Here is a 20,637-nt window from a genome sequence, read left to right as displayed (position 1 = left end):
TCTCTTTCCAGACAGGGTTGGAATGCAGATACGCATTGTGAGTGCTCTTGTATCCACACCAAACTGGGCTGAGCTGTTTAACAACACTGAGGAAGGCATACCAGCTGTCCCCTTGGCATATGGTCTGTGTTGTGGGCACACTTTGAAGGGGTGATTAGAAACCTGCAGGAAGGCTACATCCTTCACCCAAAGGCATGCTAATAAGCATGTAGAGTTCTAGAGTTGTTGGATGACACCAAAGTGCATGCAATTAGATAAAGATAATGCAACAGATAATAAAGAGTTGCATGGCCAGCTCTGATCACTGCATTGAATTAGTCAAAGTGCCTCAGAACGCTTGCGGCCAGAGACTCACAAAAGCCCATTTTCTGCTATCGTTACTTAGGGAATAGGAATATGAATTAATGCACCAAAGTTTCAAAGTCCAGCCTCCAGCTCAAGTGCAGGGAGAGAGAAGGGTCTGTGGTGTACATGAAAAGCCACTGCACATTCCCCCACCTGGCTCTCCACACCTGAGAAGACTCAGTGAGCCTTGGATGCCCACAGAGCTGACATTCACCAGAGAAGCAGCCCAGGCAGGGGTTCCACTCAGCAGGTCCACCTTCCCTCCCTTTGCGTGTCTGAGGAGTCAGAGATGACTCGTGATTTTAGGGGCACGGGGATGATCCCGGTATCTCCACACTCAGCCTCTCATGTGGGAGCACAGTAACCCGCTTATTGTTGGAGACACGCAGATAGCCCAGGACAAGGAATGAGGTCACTGGGTCTTTGGCAGGAGTCAAGAGAGGGAAACCTCCCAGATAAGACATCAGAGCTCAGCTGGGCAAACAGAAGCAGGATACAGGCGAGCATGGGGAGCAGATGGAGTTCAGCCAGGAAGATCAAGTGTGTCCCTTGAGTGCTGTGTCAGCCGGTTAATGCCCACCTTGACTAGCTCATAGAAGCCAGACCCCAGGCTTTGGTTTAGAGACATCATTTTCCAATTGTGCCTTCCCTGAGTCCTAGGGTTTCTAATGAGAGCCACAGGGGTGTGGTGGGGGATGGGGGAGGAACAGGAGACAGAGCCAGTGGAACTTGGCTCCTTCCTTAAAGCAACTGCACCTTTAAAATATGTACTTGTTTATATAAGTTCACATGAAAAAGTATGTTGGTATGACACGAGCTCTTCTCAAGTCACAGCCCAGTTATTCCGTAGATGCAGATACCAGTGTGGCTGCATAAGGAGCTGATGGAACCATTTACAAAAGCTTCACATGTAGAATTCAGTCAAGGACACACCTCACATCTCATCACTGCCTGTAGGAGCTGCATTTTCTTGTTTGGTGGCTGGTGGGTGCCCCCCACCCTCAGCGTCTTCATGGTAGGCAAGGTAGCATGGTGGGCAGGTGCACCTTCCTGGACTCAGACTGCTGGAGCTTCAGTAGTGACTTTATCCACCATTTACTCATCGTTTAACCCCCATAAGTCACTTCCCTGCTTTTGGACTTCAGCTTATTTATAAGACTAGGCAAAGTAGTTATCATATCTTCCTCACCAATTTGTTGTAAAGTTTGAGTTAATACATGAGAAACACTTGGAATATCACCTGGCATGCCATGAATAATTGCAATGGTATGAGGTCCTTATTGCAAGATGCCATTGTTCTGGAAAGGAAGGGCAGGCAGCTGGCATACCTTTAGGGCAAACAGAGGGGAGCAAGAGGTATGGAGAAGGAGGGAACATGGTATTATCCCTCCCCCCTCCCCTGTGATCATATATGCACTGAATATTAGCCATAATTTTGTGTACTTGACACTTACCTGTAATCCTGAAAGGTGGGTTAATTGAGTGATCTGGTTATGACAGTTGAACTGATGGGCTAGTGGTGCCAGAATTAATCACCATTTCCCTCTGTGCTCCTTCACCCCTACGTGGCATTCCTGGAGGAAAAATGAGTGTGAAACAAGATGTCCTAAGTCAGTCCCCCCACCCAAGAAGGTGGTTGATGAGGGAGTGCAGTCTGATCCCTAGATTAACTCCAAGGGCTGTCATCTCAACACAGAACACAGACTCCTTACCGGGATTGCTCGTGGAGCTCCTCTAGGGCCAGGCACTGCCTTGAAATTAAGGTAGGAAAGAGTTGTTGAGAAAATTACTTCTCTTGGAGGCCCTTTTATGATCAAGAACTTGAAATATACATGGTGAGTGCTCAGTACAGTGGTCAGAACAAGTCCAAGTAGAAGTCATGCAAGAATCACTGCTGAGACAGCTGGGAGGCCAAGGGAGAATGTAAACAGGTAGTTCAGCCTCAGAATTCCTAACAGGAATCCCTGGCAAGCATGGCCTCGGGAGCCAGAGTGAAAAAGTGTAGAAAACAGAATGGAAATGACCAGCTATGGATTTGCCTACAGCTATCTTAAAGACAACAAACATTTTGTGAACAAAGGTCTTAAACCATTCCTCAGAGCGTTTCTCAAAAGCTTCAGCATAAATGCCTCACTTTTAATGACCTCTCCATTAGCAATTATGTCGACAATGTAATGAAGTGGATGTTTTCATTTAAGACATTCCGAAGTCCCTTCAGGCTCCCAAAACCAGGCAGTTGGCCACCGAGTGTATCAGCTGTATCCTCACTTGCAGTGGTTTTGAAGTTCAGGTGGCACACTCTTCTCTCCCCAAAATGAAACAAACAGAGTCAGCATTTTACTCAGGGAGTCTTTGGAGAGTTTTCTACAAACTCAGAGATCTTTAGGATCAAAATACCCTGGAATTGGCTCATGGGGTCAGTGAAAACCCTGGAAAGGTAACTTGTACCGTAAAATGCCTGATGGTCAACCCTACTACATCAAACAGTGGAGTGTCGGCATGTGTGCATGAGCAACTGAGTCTGCCACCCACTCACTGTTCAGGAATCGATGAACCTTGAGTGTTCCAGGAAGACCTGGTTGCGTATCTGGTACCCGTTTCACTGTCTGGGTCAGTGTTACTCAAGGTCAGTTGCCTTCCAAACACTGGCATTCACAAAGAAGGGCCTTCTCAAGGAGGCATGCATCAAAATGCTTCAAGAACAGATAGATATATAGGGAAAAACATGAAAAATCTCTGGTTGACCCAGCTCACTTAAAGGCAAGATACAAACTTCAGTGATGCCAGGCTGGAAAGAGAAGGGAAAAATCTATGTCCATCTTTGAAAAAGGAGTTCTGACAGCCTAGCTTTTAGGGATGAGGGTAGCCCATATTTCCTTTTATGACACAATTCTAGCTCAGCATTGAAAAGTCTGAGCACATCTGATTGTTCTGAATCATCAGCTCTTGGCATGTTTCCTAGTCTTCATTGCTCCAGGACTGGCCTCTTCTCACATTCATGGAGCTCAAACAAAATCTGGTGACTGATAGAATATAAAGTTTCACTTAAAAATACAATTATGAATAATCTAATTTAATCTAATTCTTTTAACGTCAGTAATATGTATATATATTTAACTGTCAGCTTTACAGCCCCTTTGAAATAAGATTGGGCCTTTGCTCACACAGACCTCAAGGGAAACTACACATGGAGATCTTCCACCTGTCCTTTAAAAATTTCTGCTTGTGCAGACAAACATTCATGGCTAAAAAGTTTGGGAAACACTGAATCCTTAAAGCCCACCTTATTTGCTTTAAATATAAGAATTCCACACCTAATGTTAGCACCTAAAGTAGATGTGTTTATGGCAGGATTTCTCACTTGATTGCATCAGTCTGAGGCAGCGGCTGTATTTGGGAGGTGGAATATGTGTCAGGAGGAGGGGCTGTCCTTCTCTGGCTCCCGTGAACTCCTCTGGTGACTTGACATCACACCCAGGTTAAGAAGTCAGCCTATCTCTGACAGTACTAGTTTTCGGTAGCTGCTGTGACAAAACACTACAAACTGGGTGTCTCAGACCCGTAGACACACACCACCTCACAGTCCTGGAGGTCCCAAATCTGAAATCAAGGTGTCAGCAGGCCTGGGCTCCCTCTGGAACCTCCAGGGGGGACCCACTCTTGCCTCTCCCCTCTGCTGGACAGCTACTGTGCTGTTTTGCTGGAAGCTTTTAAGGGAGAGAGCCTCTATTTTTGTCCCCTCTTCCTGAAAGCCACCCTAATCCCTTAATCTGTTTGATGTCACTGTGACAGGCTTCTAGGACACCTTTTGTGCATGGTTTTTGGAGCATTTACTGCACCTCAAACAAAATTGTCTGTTTTTAATTTATTTTCCACTGGAATCTGAGCTTCTGAAAGACAAGGCTTGGGGCATGGGCCTTCAGGGGCCAGAGGAGGGTAGGAGAAATACGTGTCCTGATCACTCCTAGCACCTCCAGGATCTAACCCTGTGCCTCTGTGAGGCTGTGACTCAGAATTGGTCTTGTCTGCCTCTGCGTGCCATTCTACTTATTCATGATTTCCCCTAACAAGCAGTCCAGGATGGAAATGAGGACATAAATGATGCATTCCCAAGGCCAAACATGAAGAAGGAGAAAACTCAGAAACAGCCTCCTCAAAGGGCACCCCCAAAGTCGCTGGCATTTCTACATTATTCATTGTCCTCTTCCCAGACACCTCATTTCATGCTGTGACCAATTTAAAAGAAATGAGGTTATTTTTAAGATGTGTCCTTTCAAAAAGCAACAGCCAGATCTCCCTCGGGGTTTCCAGTTTCTTCCCAGGCAGTGGATAAAATTCGTGTTTGGGGACGATAAATAAAAGGGAAGAGTTTATCTGGGAAAGAAAGAAATGTAAAATGTCACGAGACATTAAAAGCAGCACTGCCTTGCCACACTTCTTGTCTGGTCTGTCAAATGAGTAAGTGTACACCTCGGGGGACGTTTCCTGCCACAGGTTTGCTTTCCCAAGATGCTTTCCCAAGATTTCAGCTGTCGGCTGGGACTCAAGATCCGTGTTTGTGGCCTGGCTTGTGGCATGGCACCTCTCGGGGCAGCTGCTCCATCCGAAGCCTCATTCCATGGGCCCTGCACCTCAGCCACCTGAACTCCTGGCTTTTCCTCCAGCATCTCGTGCTGTCTGGCCTCCACACCTTGGTGTGCATGGTTGTTTCCTGTCCCTCTTCCTTTCCACGGCTGGAAAACTCCTAGTCACCCTTCCTCGCTGATGGCTGACTATCACCCTTCCCTGCTGATGGATGGCCAGCACAGGTGCCGAGTTCCCTGCAGGGTGAGTTTTGGAGATTGGGGATAGGATAGCTCAGCGGTTCCATCCTCTTTGCTCCGTGTAGTAGGAATTGTACATGAAGTGTCCTCACCAAAGTAATTTCTGCATACGTCTGGTCTTGTCACTGGGTTAGAGACCTTCAATTGCAAGGGCCTGTCATATTCCCTTTGGAACCCCTTGTGTTTGAAATAGAGCACGCATACGTGTTTGGAATGTGGGCAGAACGTCGTGACCTGGTGGAAGATACACGTTTCTTTAATAATTTATAAAATGTCAGCACCTCTCTGCTATGTGAAATAGAAAATCATCAGAACTAGTAGAGCTGTAGGTAAAGGTGACTTTCAGATCACTGGTCCGGTCCAGACACTGGCAGACTTGTCTGGAAGAGCCAGATCATGAACAGTTTCAGCTTTGCGGGTGACAGTCTGTCACATGCACCGCACCCTGTGGGGGTGGCACAAGGGCAGCTGTGGACAATGAACAGGTGTGGCTGTGTTCCAGCAATGCTTCATTCACGAGGTCAACGGGCAGGGTTAGCACGTGGGAAGCAATTTGCAGACTCCCGAGTCAGAAGAGGCAGAGAGCGTCAGCATAGACATGGGTGTCACTTGTCTGCAGACCCAAGATGAGCTAAATCAGCCATATAGTAGGAAAATAAACCCAAGGGCTTGGAGCCATCTCCGGATCACACCCAGTGGCCCAGACAGTAAAGAATCTCTCAGCGGATGCGTCCTGACCAGAGGTGGAGCCGCCTCGGAGGCTGGTGGCCAGGGCGGCTGCAGAAGATTACCCGTCCAGGCCCTGGACAAGGTTGGTTTGAAAGGCTGCCAGAGGAGAGGGCGAGCGGCAATCACGTCAGACAGCCCAGGGGAGGCTCCAGGACCGGGAGATGGAGCCACAGGGTTGACAAGATAAGGGAAGAACCCGAGAGCATGTGCAAAGGGGAGTTGCAGAAGGGAGAGCCCACGAGCTGCTCTAACCTGGCGAAGGGGCTCAGCCCAGGGCTGGACACAGTGAGGAAACGTGATGTGAGAGGCGGGGCCGAGCAACTGGCACGAATACCATCAGCTGGACGCCCGAGTTCCATTTTGGGGAAATCAGATTTTTGTTTCATGTCTGCCACGAACATAAGGCATTGCCTTTAAAGGGATGGGGGAACGTTTGTCATTTAGGGAGTATTTTTATGAGGACATATTGATACGGCGCTAAGAAGGCACTTTGCAAACCTCTTTAAGTAATGCACCCCAAATGCCCTCATCTGGCTTCAGTAAAAAGCTCCAGGAAGACAAATAATCCAAAGCTTCACTGTGGGCTTCCAGCTCTAGGGGCCATTCCCCCAGGTTGACAGCCACGTGCCTTTTCCTCCCTCTGTGCTGTGAAATTCCATTAAACTCCCAAATGCCGGACTGTGCTCTTCTTCCTTCACGAAATGGCTCTGCCTTTGTGAGTCTGTGAGCTTCCTTTGCATTCATTGTGAAGGGAATTTGAGATACTGACATGCCCCAGGGACTTGGTTTCTTGAGGATTGGCCTTGCCTTCCTCCGTTCTGCACATTAGCACCTGCAACACAAGCTCCTGTGACTTGGCTTGGCGCCAGCCCGGGTGACACCCATGTCAACGCTCAAGGGCACCCCTCTTGGATTGGATCCCTGCGGAGCTGATAGCGCTGTTTGGGGGGGGGTGCTCTGAGACTGGCGCTGCCACCGTCCCAGGCAAGGCACAGGATGGCCATCCTGTGGTGTCTGTGCATGGCCGCCTCCGCTGCCCACTCCCTCCACGCCAGCTCCCCAGGTGGGTGAGCCAGGTGGAAGGTGTGCAGCTCCCTGAATGCACTCGTTTCTTCCTGCCTGTGGACTTTTACTCTTCTTCCCCTCATGACCATTGCTCTAGTGGTGGCTCACCCTCTTCCAGTTGTGAGTGATGGACACCTGCCAAAGCTACTTACACAAAACAGTCTGAAACACACAAGCCACTAGCACCACTGCGACGAAGGCAGTTTATGTGTTTTTTGGAACCGAAGTCATCACTTCTGCTATCTCTGGAACCAGGTGTTCCCAGAACAGAGAAATAAGCCCCCCACCCCTCTGTTGGGCCCTCTGAGGCCGGGCGGTGCACACATACCTAGGCAGTTACACCCTCTCCAGGCCGATATTTGTGAGTGAGGTAGCATTGGCGGCATGACAGGAAAGGGCACAGTGTTAGGACCAGGCCAGCGGGGACATAGGTAGCCTACCTGTCAGCACTGGGCCCCAGAAGTCCTCAGAGACACATCAGACAGGGCGGATCCTGAACAGAACCAGGTTCTGCTCCGGGTGGCAGGAGCCCGGGGGTTGGAGATTCTTCTGACCCGCCTGCATGAGAGCTTCTGAGTGGGCACCGGATCTCAGCCTCACACACAGGCAGCGATCCTGTACCCCACCTGCCCTGGGCATCCCCAGAACATCCATATTTTAAATGTTGGAAACTTCCATCTTCTTCCAAGGCACATCTTACTATTTCTGTGATCCCTGGGATAAATATCAACAGTAACCAGGTTCCAACTTGCTTAGGATCATGCAACAGTGCAAGGAGATGGACTCGTCCCTGCAGAGTAGAGCCCTCTGCTGGTCTGCTCGGAACTGGGGCACACAGAACAAATGGAAGGAGATGTGGGCCCTACAACCCACCAGCTTTCAGATGGAAACAACCACCATGAAAGGCGGGGCAGGAGAGCTCATGAGAAAGGGGTCCTCAGGTAAGGCCTGGGAGGCTGTGGAGTTTGGCTCTGTCAGGTGGGAGTGGCAGCAGAGAAAATGAGCAGCATGTGCCAGATGGGACACAGCAGACACTGTGCAGGAGAGATTTTACTTATGCATATAATAGACTTTGACCAGCCATCCCCTGGGGCCCAATGCAGGGCTGATGTCATGGGATACAGAAGTGCTCAAGAGTCTCAGTCTGGTGGGAGAGACAGTCAAGTGTGCTGGGTATGTCGTAGGAAGAGTCTACAGCGGCACCATCCAAGAGAGCCTTCTGTGCTGTTGGAAATATTGTATGTCTGTGCTGTCCATTCTAGCAATAGCTGCATGTGGCTGTCGGGCACTTGGAATAGGCCACGGAATTTTATTTTATATTACTTTATTTATTTTTTATAAGTGCATTTTCTTTTTTTAAAGATTTTATTTATTTATTCATGACAGAGAGAGAGAGAGAGAGGCAGAGACACAGGCAGAGAGAGAAGCAGGCTCCATGCAGAGAGCCTGACATGGGGACTCGATCCTGGGACTCCAGGATTACACCCCGGGCTGAAGGCGGCACTAAATTGCTGAGCCACCAGGGCTGCCCAAGGGCCACGGAATTTTAAACTGTAGTTAATCTCTATACATTTAAATTTAAGTGGCCACAGGTGGCTGGTGGCTACCATGTTGGGCATCACAGGCAGCAGGATCAGGATGAGAAGTTTGTATTCAAGTAATAGGAAGATACATTGATTAGTCATGTGTTTGAAAACCCCTATATTAATCTCTTTATGAGAGCAGGGGTTCAGCATGTGGCACTCCATGAATAAAACAGTCTTTGCCTTCAAATTTAACACATCACCTTGTCTTATTATTAACTGGTGGAGTATGCAGAGGGCCCTACAGGAGCAAGAAGAGAGACACTTAATTCTGTCTCAAGGGAGCGTTTCCTGGGAGATACGAGTGCCTATGATGACTCTTGACGGATTAATAGCAGATAACTATGGGAAGGAGAAAGATATTTCAGGCTGAGGTAATGGCCCCTTCAAAGGGACAGGGGTGGAAGGGAGCTCAGTGCACTCAGGTGCTTGGGTGGCCTGAGGAATGGTGTCTGTGGGGCCAAGTGGGCAGAGATGAGTCTCAGTGACAGGCGGGGTGTCCTGGCACTTGGCATCATGGCCCAAGATGATCTTTTCTAGGTGTTGGAAAGTCCTGGCAATTTGAAGCAGATGTGTGTCCATGTCTTCTTTAGGTTTTTTAAAAAAATCATTTCAAGTTCATCCTGGAGGCCAGATGCATAATGTTGGGAGAGGAACTTGGGGCTGGGTAGGCCAACACTCTTGTCAAGATGGCAGCAGGTGTCTCCTAACGGAAGTGAGGGGCAGAAGGGCAACCGGGTGGGATCACACAAACTCCAAATGGCGTTTCCTCTGGTTGTGACATGGTGCTGACTTCTGCTGCTCTATTTCCAGGGTTTTATAAATGGCTGTGGTGACCCTGGGAAGAAAGGGGGAAGCCAGAGAAGTATTTAAGAGGCTGAGGAGGAGTGACAGAATTTGATGATAGATTAGATGAGAAATCTCTAATGGTTGTGTGGTTGGTCAGTGTTGTGGACTGAATTGTGCCAAATTTATGTGGTGAAGTCACCCTAACCCCCAATGTGATGACATTTGGAGATGGGCCATTGGGAGGTAATAGGGGTAGATGTGGCCTTGGGTGTGGGGCCCTCATGAGGAGATTAGTGTCCTTGTAAGAAGAGACCCCAGAGAGCTTGCTCAGTCTCATTCCCTCTCTCTCAGCCATGTGAGGACAGCTTGAGAAGGAGGCCATCTGCAAGCCAGGAAGAGGGTCTTCACCAGAACCCAACCAAGCTGGTACCCTGATCTTGCACTTCTAGCTTCCAGATCTGTGCGAGAACAAATTTAAGCCAACCAATCATTGTATTTTGTCACAGGAGGTTGAGTGGTCTAATAGGTCTGGGAGAGACAAGAGAAGCCTGATGGACCTGGGATGGAGTTTAGGCTTTGGCATCATTACTCTGTTGGTGATATTTGAGCTATAGGAAGTGAGATCCCCTAGGAGAAACGGGTAGTACAGTGGGAGAAGCTGGCTGTGGACAGACTCAGGATGTTAGAGCGTGTTTGTGTGTATCCCGCAGATCAGAAGCCTAGGCAGGAGGACGCTGCTGTCACGGACTCCAAGAGGAAAACCGCTTTTTTAAAATAAGAAGGCAGCTCTGCACAGGCAAGTGCTATGAAAGCAGAAAAGAACCCAGTGCATTTGCATTTGACAGTGGTTGGTGGCCACAGCCCGCATGTTGGCTAGGTTGCCATGACCTGAACAAGGAGACATCACCAACTGGAAAAGACAGGGCTGGGGCGCCTGGGTAGCTCAGCGGCTGGGTGTCTGCCTTTGGCTCCTGGGATCCAGTTCCGTGTCGGGCTCCCTGCAGGGAGTCTGCTTCTCCCTCTGCCTGTGTCTCTGCCTCTCCCTCTCTCTCTCATGAATAAATAAATAAAATCTTTAAAAAAATTTTTTTTTTAAAAGGAAGGGGCTTCATAACATCCCAACGTGAGGCCGGGAGATCAGGAAGAGAGGAGCCTGTGAAGGAGTTTCCTGCAGTGACCGGAAGGGACCTCCTGGTGCACAGCAGCAGCTCCTGGCCAGAGCACACAGACCCAGGCAGTGAGGCCAGGAGAAGAGGCTGCCCTTAAGTGAAGGAAAGAATTGACACTTGGGCTTGTTGCTCGAGGAGGGCTCTGTCCAGGGGGCATGGGGAGCCTGGTCTCTCGATTGTCAGATGCTGAGTAAGTTTGGCCACTAGGGACCTAATTCACATCTAATTTGCATCCTCGGAGTTGGGAATTAACCAATGGGAATTGTCAAATCGCAAAGATTTTTTTGGTGTCCCCTGTACTTACACGTGCATATGCACATACTCATCCAAGTGAACATGTGTGCATAGATTGGCACACACATACCTCTTTTGTGTGAGAGACAAAAAGACCAGCCACGACAAACATGCCAACCCTAAGATCTCAGGTCCCGTGTGAAGCAAGGCGCTGTGCCGTGTGGTCCTCGTGCTAGGGTCTGACATCAGATGGTAAGATTGTGAAGGGCAAGGGCTGTGTGCCCAAGAGATGGTTCCCTAAGATCAAATTCTAGATTATATTCGGCACTGAAAATATGCTCAATCATTGTTTTTTTAGATATATCTTAAGTTAGCAATAAAGCTAAAAACAGAAGACTAAGTGAAGAGGACCGACTTGCTCGGGGTCTCCGGTGTTAAGACAATTTGTAAGGGTTGATACCTGGACCCAAATTTGTGAAGAAAGCACATTTTGAAAATGTGAGAATGATATTTATGTAAGCATTTGGCCCATTATTCATTCGTATCTTGATACTTCTTTGGAATACGGGGTTGTCACAGACCACTGATCATAATTCTCTTTTAATGATGCCGTGTTTCATAATGAATAAACATTCCCGTGTTTGACAGGGATAGATGGAATAGTAAGTCAATGTTTACTCTGTTTCTCCTTAAAGAGGTGTTTTCTTTCTTGTAGAAATGTAGCTTTGCAAAATGTCTGGTTATATGGAGGACGTAAAAAGAAATCTTTCTCGAATCTGAGGCACCTATAGATTCGGATAGCAGTTCAACTAAGCAGACACCAGGAATTCAGAGGAAGCAGTAAGAAAAGAAGGAAAACCCCTCCCTCCCCCAAATCCCATGCTGGGGACTGGCGGTCCCTGTTGTGGTGTGTCACACTCTGCACAGATTGGCAGGGTATGGTGATGTGCAGCAGAGCCTCTTGGGCAGGTCACATCCTGGCTTTGCCACAAATTAATAACATGAAGGGAAATCTTAGAGCTTCAGCTCACATTTCCCCTTTTATAAAATGAGCACATGAATACATTTATTCACAGGACTGGACAGTTGTGATGTGTCTGTTAATTTACAAAGAAGACCTGAAAACTTTCAGGTGTTTTATGTGCTCACTTACATGACATGCTACTAAGTGGAGGTCTTAGATTTGATGCACTTGCTTCCAAATTTCCCTTTGACTTCTGCATTTGCTTCTCCTCGGATTTGCTTTTCTTGAATAACACACTACGGTCATGTAGAATTCTTACAGAAAATAACCAAGGCGGTTCTCTTTATTAAAACCCATTTTAAACCAGAATGGCCCTCTATTGCCAGAAAATTAAAATCAGCATCATAGGGCATTATTCAAATATTTTGGTTAATTGAGAATGTGAGAAATCATATTTGTAGTGTTCATTCACACCATGTCTAATGAAGTGTGTTATCCATGGACCAATCTCTTGAAATTTGGCTAATGAACTATAGTATATAAAGAAAATATCATAGAATTAGCGGTAGATATTCTTAATGCTTTTAAACCATCCTTTGTGATAAAATGCAGGCTTCAGATATATACATGACATAGAATAGGAATGTTCTGATCTAAAGGCAGTCAAGAATAACATAGTATAAAATAATAGCTTATCTTACATGTGCATGCATGTTATATTTTGCTGATACCGACTCAATGATCTTGTGACAAATTTCAGTTTGAGAGGCTGAAAAAGAGTGAACTAATCGTGTCACTCAGGCTGTACAAGGGTGATCCCTCACAGGGGAGTTAGTTGTACTGGTTGTATTCACTGACTGTTGACATTTGTCTGGGGCTCGCTGGAAAAAGGAGAGAGGAAACGTTTGCCATTTGCCTGCTGTGTGCCAGGCGCTTTAATCCAATCTTGTTTTATCCCCGTAATAATCCCGTGGTGTAAGTTTTATTATTCTCATTTTTCAAATATGGAAAATATTGAATTATCTCAGAGAGATTAAGTGACCTTCCCAAAACCTCCTAGTTGCAAGAAGCAGAAGCATGATGAGAACCTGGAACCCACGTGTCTTCCCGTCCCCTGGCTCCCACCTCGGAAGATCACACCTTTACCCTTTTCTCCAGCTCCTCAGCATTCAGTAGACTAAAACGAGAGAACAAGTTTACAGAAACCTCCAAACATACATCAAAGTGGAGGGAATTATTTAATAAACTCGTTATACTCATTACCCAGCTTTGGACTTGCCAACACGTAATCAATCCCACCTCATCCATTTTACTGCCACTGTTACCTTGGAGCAAATCCCAAGTATCAGGTAGTTTTTTTTTTTTTTTCCACAAAAACATTTTTATCACCTTATTGGCCCTGATCTTGTGTGTGTCCCTGTTTTGTGCCAAGCCTTCACACGAACTCTGTTCTGCAATGTCTTGTGGATGAGTGTGTACCTCTCCTTAACAAACAAGAGTGTTGGAGGAATGGGCGGGGTTTCCTTCTTTCCTTAACATCCCTCAGCATTGCCAGGGAAACTCCAGCAAGTGACATTCATCTGAAAATTTCAGTCTCTTGAACACAGAAAGATCAGCAGCCTGAAGCCAGCAAATATCCCCTCCGTAGCTCAGTTTCCATCCACAGCCTGCCGTGCATGCGGATGGAGCAGAAAGAGGGTTCTGTACTAGGTAAGTGTGGACAGCAGAGGGCAGAGTGTACTGAGCGGATTCTGCTTCTAGGTTTAGCACCTGTGCAGTGAGGCTTGAAGAGGAAAAGCTCAGCCTAGGAGGCAGTATTCCTGGGCCAGAGACAAGAATGATTAGGCGGGGGAGAACTGGCCAGACAGAAGGGCTTGCATCAGCCTCACATCCTCCGAAGGCCCCTGCAGTTCTGCACATCATTTTCAAGATTTTCTTGAGAGGGCTCGTCTGTGAAGAATCAGAAGCTTCTCGATGGTGTTTGTTTATGTCACAGTAAACAGAGGCCTGACGGTTCCGACCATGCTGACAGCATGCCGAGGAGTGCTCAACAGAAACCTCCTGGGCTTTACTCACACCTAAGGGAATAATTCTGAGGAATATGCAGGATTTGATTCCATTAAGTCCTGGAAAGCTCTCTGACTGTGCACTTGTAGTGTGGGGGTCTGCCCTCCTTGCAGGCCCACGTTCCTGGGTCCACCAGGTCGTTGTCCACAGTATCACCCTCCCAGCATGGCAGGAAGCATGGGAAGAGGGCAGGAAGCTGCCTGCCCGGAGATGGTTGGCTATCCCTGGGCTGTTGCTTGCCAGTATAGTGTTGTTGTTTTTCACTGTGTACCAAGGGCTGCTGGGCTGTACTGAGTCTGATGTGGGTACGAATGGCCTATAAGCTGCACTTCCTTACTTAGGGGACTTGTCCAGGTGCCATGCTCAGGTGCTCAGGGGTGTGGATTTGGTTCCGGGTGGGCCAATCGGTGCAGATGGAGAACCACACCTGGTGGAAATCATCCCAGCTCTGACTCCCATCTGCACAGTACACGACTGCTCTTCTCCTGGAGACTCCAGGCCGGGACAGGAGCTCTGGGGGCCGCTTGCTCATGGGCCCTGCCAGTAACAGAGAGGCCTGATGGCTGTGAGTGGCTGGGGGAGCATACATTGGCTTCCCCTTGAGCCTCCTGCCTCTAGCTTGTCATCATTATGGGCTCACAGCTGCAGATTAGACACCTCAGTGTGGCTGCGCTCAGCTTCACAGACTAAGCTACTCCTCTGCCATCTCTCAGGTCCCTAAAAGGAAGAGTTCAGATGTGGAATTGCTAAGTGTGATGAACATGTTTCCCCCAGCCAGGGCCCTGCTCCACTCACAGGACCACATGGCACTGCTCTTCAGTGATCCAGGCTCTTTGCCTTGTTCTCTGATCTTCCATGGTCTCCTGCCCTCTGCCCTTCTTTGCCCTCTTCCCTCTGACCAGAATGGCCGTTCTTTGATGAACTACTGGCCTGCCTCCTTCTCTCCTAAATCTGTGCCTGAAAGAAAGTATTTTCAGAGCCTCCGCTTTCTCTACTGTCCATGATCTCTCGGCTATTCTATAATAACACCTTTGTTTTGTGCAGTCATTTGTTTGCTTTAGTACCAGCCATGCCCGCCAGCCTGTGAGAATCTCAAGGGTGAAGACTGTATCATATTTCTCTTTGCACAAAATAGGTGCTCAATGCAAATTGCCACGAATAACTGGGTGGATTTCAGTGAAGGTTCTAATATGTAAAGGCACTTTTTGGAAATAAGACCTTTAGTTTTGGCTGCAAATTCCCCAGCATTCATTAGATCTAGTTCCTGGAGTTAGATAAGGATCCTAAGGAGAAACTGGTGTTCATGGATAGGAAAACCATCTACTCTTATTTAACCAACCAACTACTCTTATTTAACTAACTAAAAAATGTTATTATTATTATTTTTTAAGATTTTATTTATTTATTCATGAGAGACACAGAGAGAAAGAGAGAGGCAGAGACACAGGCAGAGGGAGAAGTAGGCTCCACGCAAGGAGCCCGACTTGGGATGCGATCCCGGGTCTCCAGGATCACTCCTTGTGCCGAAGGTGGTGCTAAACCGCTGAGCCATCCAGGCAGCCCAGATGTTATTATTTTTAAAAAATGTCAGTTCTATACCAATTTTTCATAAGTCAGTTGTCTTAATAAAAATGTTGATTTTTTTAAAAAGTAAGTCTCAGAAAAATAGGGATTATCTAGGGAAAGAGAGGTGTGTATGTGTGCCTATAATTGGATAAAAATGCATAGGTAGAGACCTGGGGATGCATAAACCTAACAGCCACCCGTGGTAACCCTCGGGGAAGTAGGGCAGGGAGAATGAGGGTAATATTTTTTAATGATCTGTATTGCGTGAATAGTTAATTTATGCACATTAGTTCATGAATAAAGTAAGTTGAGGACAAATAGCATGGAAGCATGAGTCAAAGACAAACCATGACAATCAAGAAGAAATTTCTGTCTTCCTCGATGCCAAGGCTTACTCTAGGTCCTTAGTGTTTTTGATCACTGTGCCCAGAGAGGTGTGGGGCTAGACATATCCACCAGGGGATGAAACAGAAGTGGCCACAACAGTGCACGTTATGTCATTCCTACTATGTGCCAGGTTCTATTTTAAACAATTTTCAAACATAAATTCACTTAATCCTTATAGCCACCCGTGAAACAGAATTTATAGCTCCCATTTAACGCTCTAGGAAAACTGGGAAAAGAGAGGTGTAAAAGGCCAACAATGAATGAGTTATTGGTTTAAGAGAGAAGTGTTGTCAAAAATCGATGGGAAAAATATTATTTCATAAATATAAATTGTTTATTGATATATAAAAAATAAAATTAGTTTCCTTCCTCATTCTATACTAAAAAAAAAAAAAAAAAAACAGTCCTGAGGGATTAAAGACTAGAGTTTTTTTTAATGTTAGGAGAATATATAATGTTTTTATAGAATTGGGCCATGGGGGGACGCTTGGGTGGTTCAGTGGTTGAGCGTCTGCCTTTGACTCAGACTGTTCCCTGGGTCCTGGGATTGAGTCCCACATGGGGCTCCCTTCAGGGAGCCTGCTTCTCCCTCTGTCTATGTCTCTGCCTCTCTCTGTATCTCTCATGAATAATTAAAGTCTTTTAAAAAAGAATTGGTCATGGAAAGATTTTTAAAGCAATATATAAAAGGTATATATCATAAAGGGGAAAAATGAATATTTTTCCACGTGATAGAAGATAAGAGAGTGAAAGAGCAAACCACAGACCAGATGAAAATATAGCTGTACATAGAATTGATTTAGAATTAATCTCTAGAATATATAAAATCTGTAGTAATCACTAAATAATAACCTTATAAGAAACTAGGAAAGGTTTCAGATTTGGAAACAAGAATGGCCAGTTAACTTAATAAGAGTCCAGTCTCACTGGTAGCCAGAAAAATGGAAATAAAGATAACAAAGTGTATATTATATTTAAAAAATTTTAAGGTATCTGAAAGAAAAACAAAGGTGGATATAACCACAAGTCCAGTTTCAGATTATATTACTTAACTGTAGTGTTCAAAACAGTATGGTACTAGCACAAAAATAGGCACATACATTAATGGAACAGGATAGAAAGCCCAGAAATAAACCCACAATTATATGGTCAATTAATCATAGACAAAAGAGACAAGAATATGCAATGGGAAAAAGACAGTCTCTTGAATAAATGATGTAGGGAAAACTGGACAGCTACACTGAAAAGAATGAAATTGGACCACTTTCTTACACCATATACAAAAATAAATTCCAAATGGCTGAAAGACCTAAATGTGAGACCTGAAAACCTAAAAATCCTACAAGAGAGCACTGGGAGTAATTTCTCTGACATCAGCCATAGCAACATTTTTCTACATATGTCTCTTGAGGCAAGGGATACAAAAGCAAAAATAAACTACTGGGACTACATCAAAATAAAAAGCTCTTGCACAGTGAAGGAAACAATAAACAAAAGTAAAAGAAAACCTGCAGAATGAGAGAGGATATTGCAAATGACGTATCTGATAAAGGGTTAGTATCCAAAATATATAAAGAGCTGAAACAACTCAACACCAAAAAGATAAATAGTCCTGTTAAAAATGGGCAGAAGCCATTTCTCCAAAGAAGCCATCCAGATGGCCAGCAGACAATGAGAAGATGCTCAACATCACTACTCATCAGGGAAAGGCAAATCAAAACTACAATGAGTTGCCACCTCACATCTGTCAGAATGGCTAAAATAAAAAACACAAGAAACAATAAGTGTTGGTGAGAATGTGGAGGAAAAGGAATACACTGTTGGTGGGAATGCAAACTGGTGCAGCTACTGTGGAAAACAGTATGGATGTTCTTAAAAGAGTCAAAAAGAGAACTACACAATCATCCAGTAACCCCACTATTGGGTGTTTAGCCAAAGAGTATGAAAACACTAATTTGAAAGGATACATGCACCCTTATATTTATTGCAGCATTACTGAAAATAGCCAAATTATGGAAGCAGCCCAAGTGTACATCAGAAGATGAATGGATAAGGAAGATATATTCATTCTCTGTCTCTCTGTCTCTGTCTCTCTCTCTGTCTCTGTCTCTCAATGGAATATTAGCCATAAAAAGAATGAAATGTTGTCATTTGCAACATGGATGGAGCTAGAGAGCATTATTCTAAGTGAAATAAGTCAGAGAAAGACAAATATCATATGATTTCACTCATATGAGTTAAGAAACAAAACAAATGAGCAAAGGGGGGGGGGAGAGAAAAAGAGAGAGACAAACCCAGAAACAGACTATTAACTATAGAGCACACACTGGTGGTCATCAGAGGGGAGGTGAAACAGGTGAAGGGGATTAAGAGTACACTTACATGATGAGCACTGAGCAATATATAGAGTTGATGAATCATTATATCGTATACCTGAAACCAATATAACACTGTGTGCTATTTATACTGAAATTAAAGTTAAAAAACAAAGCAAAGAAATGAAGTACCGAATGCACACTAGAGTGTGGATGGATATTCAAAACCTTATTTTTGAAGGAAGCCAGTCACAAGGCCCGCATATCGTGTGGTTCCATTTATATGAACTATCCAGAACAGGCAAATTTAAGGACAGAAAATCGACTAATAGTGCCTAGAGCTGGAAGGGATGGAGGCGGGAAAGACAGCTAACGGGTGCTGGGTTTCCTTTTGGGGTAATGGAGGCATCCTAAGATTGGTTGTCTGATGGATGCATAGCTCTGAGTATATCAGAAACCACTGAGCTGTGCACTTCAAATGAAAAAAACTTAAGGCATCTAAAATTTTGATAATATGGACAAAGAGGCATTCACATACACTATTACAGGTAGGAGAAACTTGTACAATTACCCTTGAAAGCAATTTGCAAGTAACTCCAGAGTTGAAGTTGTTTGTATATTACACCCAGCAGTTCTTCCTGGGATACGTTCCCTAGACGAAACTGTCATGCCCAAGTAAGAATTAATGAGTGGAAATATTATCTGTAATAACAGGAAACAAAACAACTAAATGATTGTAAATAAAGGAATGCTATGTCACAGTAATGCATTTAAAACATGGAAAACTATACAGCCATTAAATGAATGATCTAGGTATTTTGGTTAATAAATCTCAAGACATCCCTTGGCAGTATGATAAAAATTACGTAGGTGGTATGATACATCTAGCTCAAATTTTTTAAAGATTTTATTTATTTATTCATGAGAGACAGAGAGAGAGAGAGAGGCAGAGACACAGGCAGAAGGAGAAGCAGGCTCCCTGCAAGAGCCCAATGCCGGACTCGATCCCAGGACCCCTGGATCACACCCTGATCCGAAGCCAGATGCTCAACCACGGAGCCACCCAGGTGCCCCCATCTAGCACAAATTTGAGTCATACGTATAGTTATTGCTTATTGATGCTGACATGTAAAGAGTAAAACCCTGAAATAAAAAGATGCACACAAACCCCAAGCTGTAGGCTACTGGGGGAGGGAGAAGGGATTCAGGTCGTGGTGGATATTTGGCCTCAATGATTTAATAAAGTTTTAATCAAAAATATGTATTATTATAAATGCAACCAAACGTTAACATATTAAACCATGAGTGCGTTTTATATTCTGCATATGAATATAATTCTCTATTTGTAATTTTTAAAAAGTGAAGATGAGTTCTGAAAGAAATACAGTAATGTTCATGGCAAATACTGTTGGTTTCAGTGGGAAGAGGGGGATGCCCCCAGCGTGTGGGGCGGCGTGCATGTTCAGAGGACAGGGTATGGTGTGTGGGGGCAGGCTCCTGACCATCGGGGGCCGTTCTGAAGCAGCACTGGTACGTGAGAGGCTGATGAGTGCCTGTCAGCTGCCACCAGCCCTCGTGCATCACTTCCTTTCTTCAGGCTCCTTGGGTTCGGCTGGCATGTCACAGGGAGCTGAAAGGGCACAAGCTAGGCCTTGAGTGGAGGGTCAAGACCCAGGAACCAGGGACCTACTACTAGTTCTAGGACATCCTAGAATTAAGAGTGTGGCCCTGAGCAGGTCCCTGTATTTCTTGCAAAAGACAAGCAAACCAAGAGATGCACGTGTTGGAGTGGCCAACTTGCCCTGAGTAACTTGCCCTGAGCAACTCACTCCCCCTGCTATGCCAGCTGATTCTTATGTTCCTTCCCTATCTTAAGTCCAGATAATGGAACTTCTGTGCATACACAACTTTGAAAAAAATTCAGTATGTAGGTGAGATGAAATAAAATAATTTATAGTAAAATAACATGTCCTCCAGCCTGGAAGTGCTTGGGCCCCCCAGAGTGTCATGTGCTGCAGTGAGGACATCGAAGCTCACTCCCCTATGCAAAGAGGAAGACTGGCTTTGATTGGAAATCAAGAAATACGGGACAAGGAAAGAGCAGAACAAACCAAAGCATTGGATTAAGTAATGACAGACTTGTTTAGAAGGTGAACAGAAATAGGGCCACAGTCTGTGGCCATAAAGGACGTGCCCTGGATGCGGATTGCAGGTGGTCAGGGCGGGGAAAGTGGGGGAATGAGGATCTCAGCAGTGAGTCGGGGCTTATTCTTCAGCGTGGTCTCACGCTGGGGTCTTCTGTGCTTGTGACACGGATGGGTGGGGAGGCAGCCTCCCTGGAGTCCCTGCCTGCTGGGGTGCACGCTCCAGCATCGGCGCTGAGACGGCCTCGGAGACTCCCTTGCCGCCTGGTGGGGGATGCACCACGGACTAGAAAAGAAACAGAGAGAAATTGTGTGATGAGACCCAAGGGGACCCTGTCAGAGCAAGTCTGGAAAAACAACAACTTCTCACACCCCACACCCCGCCCCCAGGAAGAAATAATTTCGGGATCTCATTTTTACACGGTAGATTTATCATGATTTTTAAATGCAGAGGAAA

General features: G+C 45.7%; 1 protein-coding gene and 1 long non-coding RNA gene across 4 annotated transcripts in view; both read left to right on the top strand.

The window, feature by feature from the left end:
• The window catches only part of DPP6 (dipeptidyl peptidase like 6), an 826,229-nt gene that overhangs the window by 152,999 nt on the left and 652,593 nt on the right, over window positions 1-20,637 (top strand). The gene's annotated exons all lie outside the window — the stretch shown is intronic.
• Window positions 6,879-20,478, top strand: LOC140605002 (uncharacterized). Its single transcript, XR_012007802.1, has 2 exons — window positions 6,879-7,903; window positions 10,045-20,478. It is a non-coding gene; the product is annotated as an uncharacterized lncRNA (long non-coding RNA).

The sequence above is a fragment of the Canis lupus genome, chromosome 15 (assembly GCF_048164855.1).
Source record: "Canis lupus baileyi chromosome 15, mCanLup2.hap1, whole genome shotgun sequence".
Taxonomy (NCBI): Eukaryota; Metazoa; Chordata; class Mammalia; order Carnivora; family Canidae; genus Canis; species Canis lupus.
This window is presented reverse-complemented; position numbering and strand designations above follow the sequence as displayed.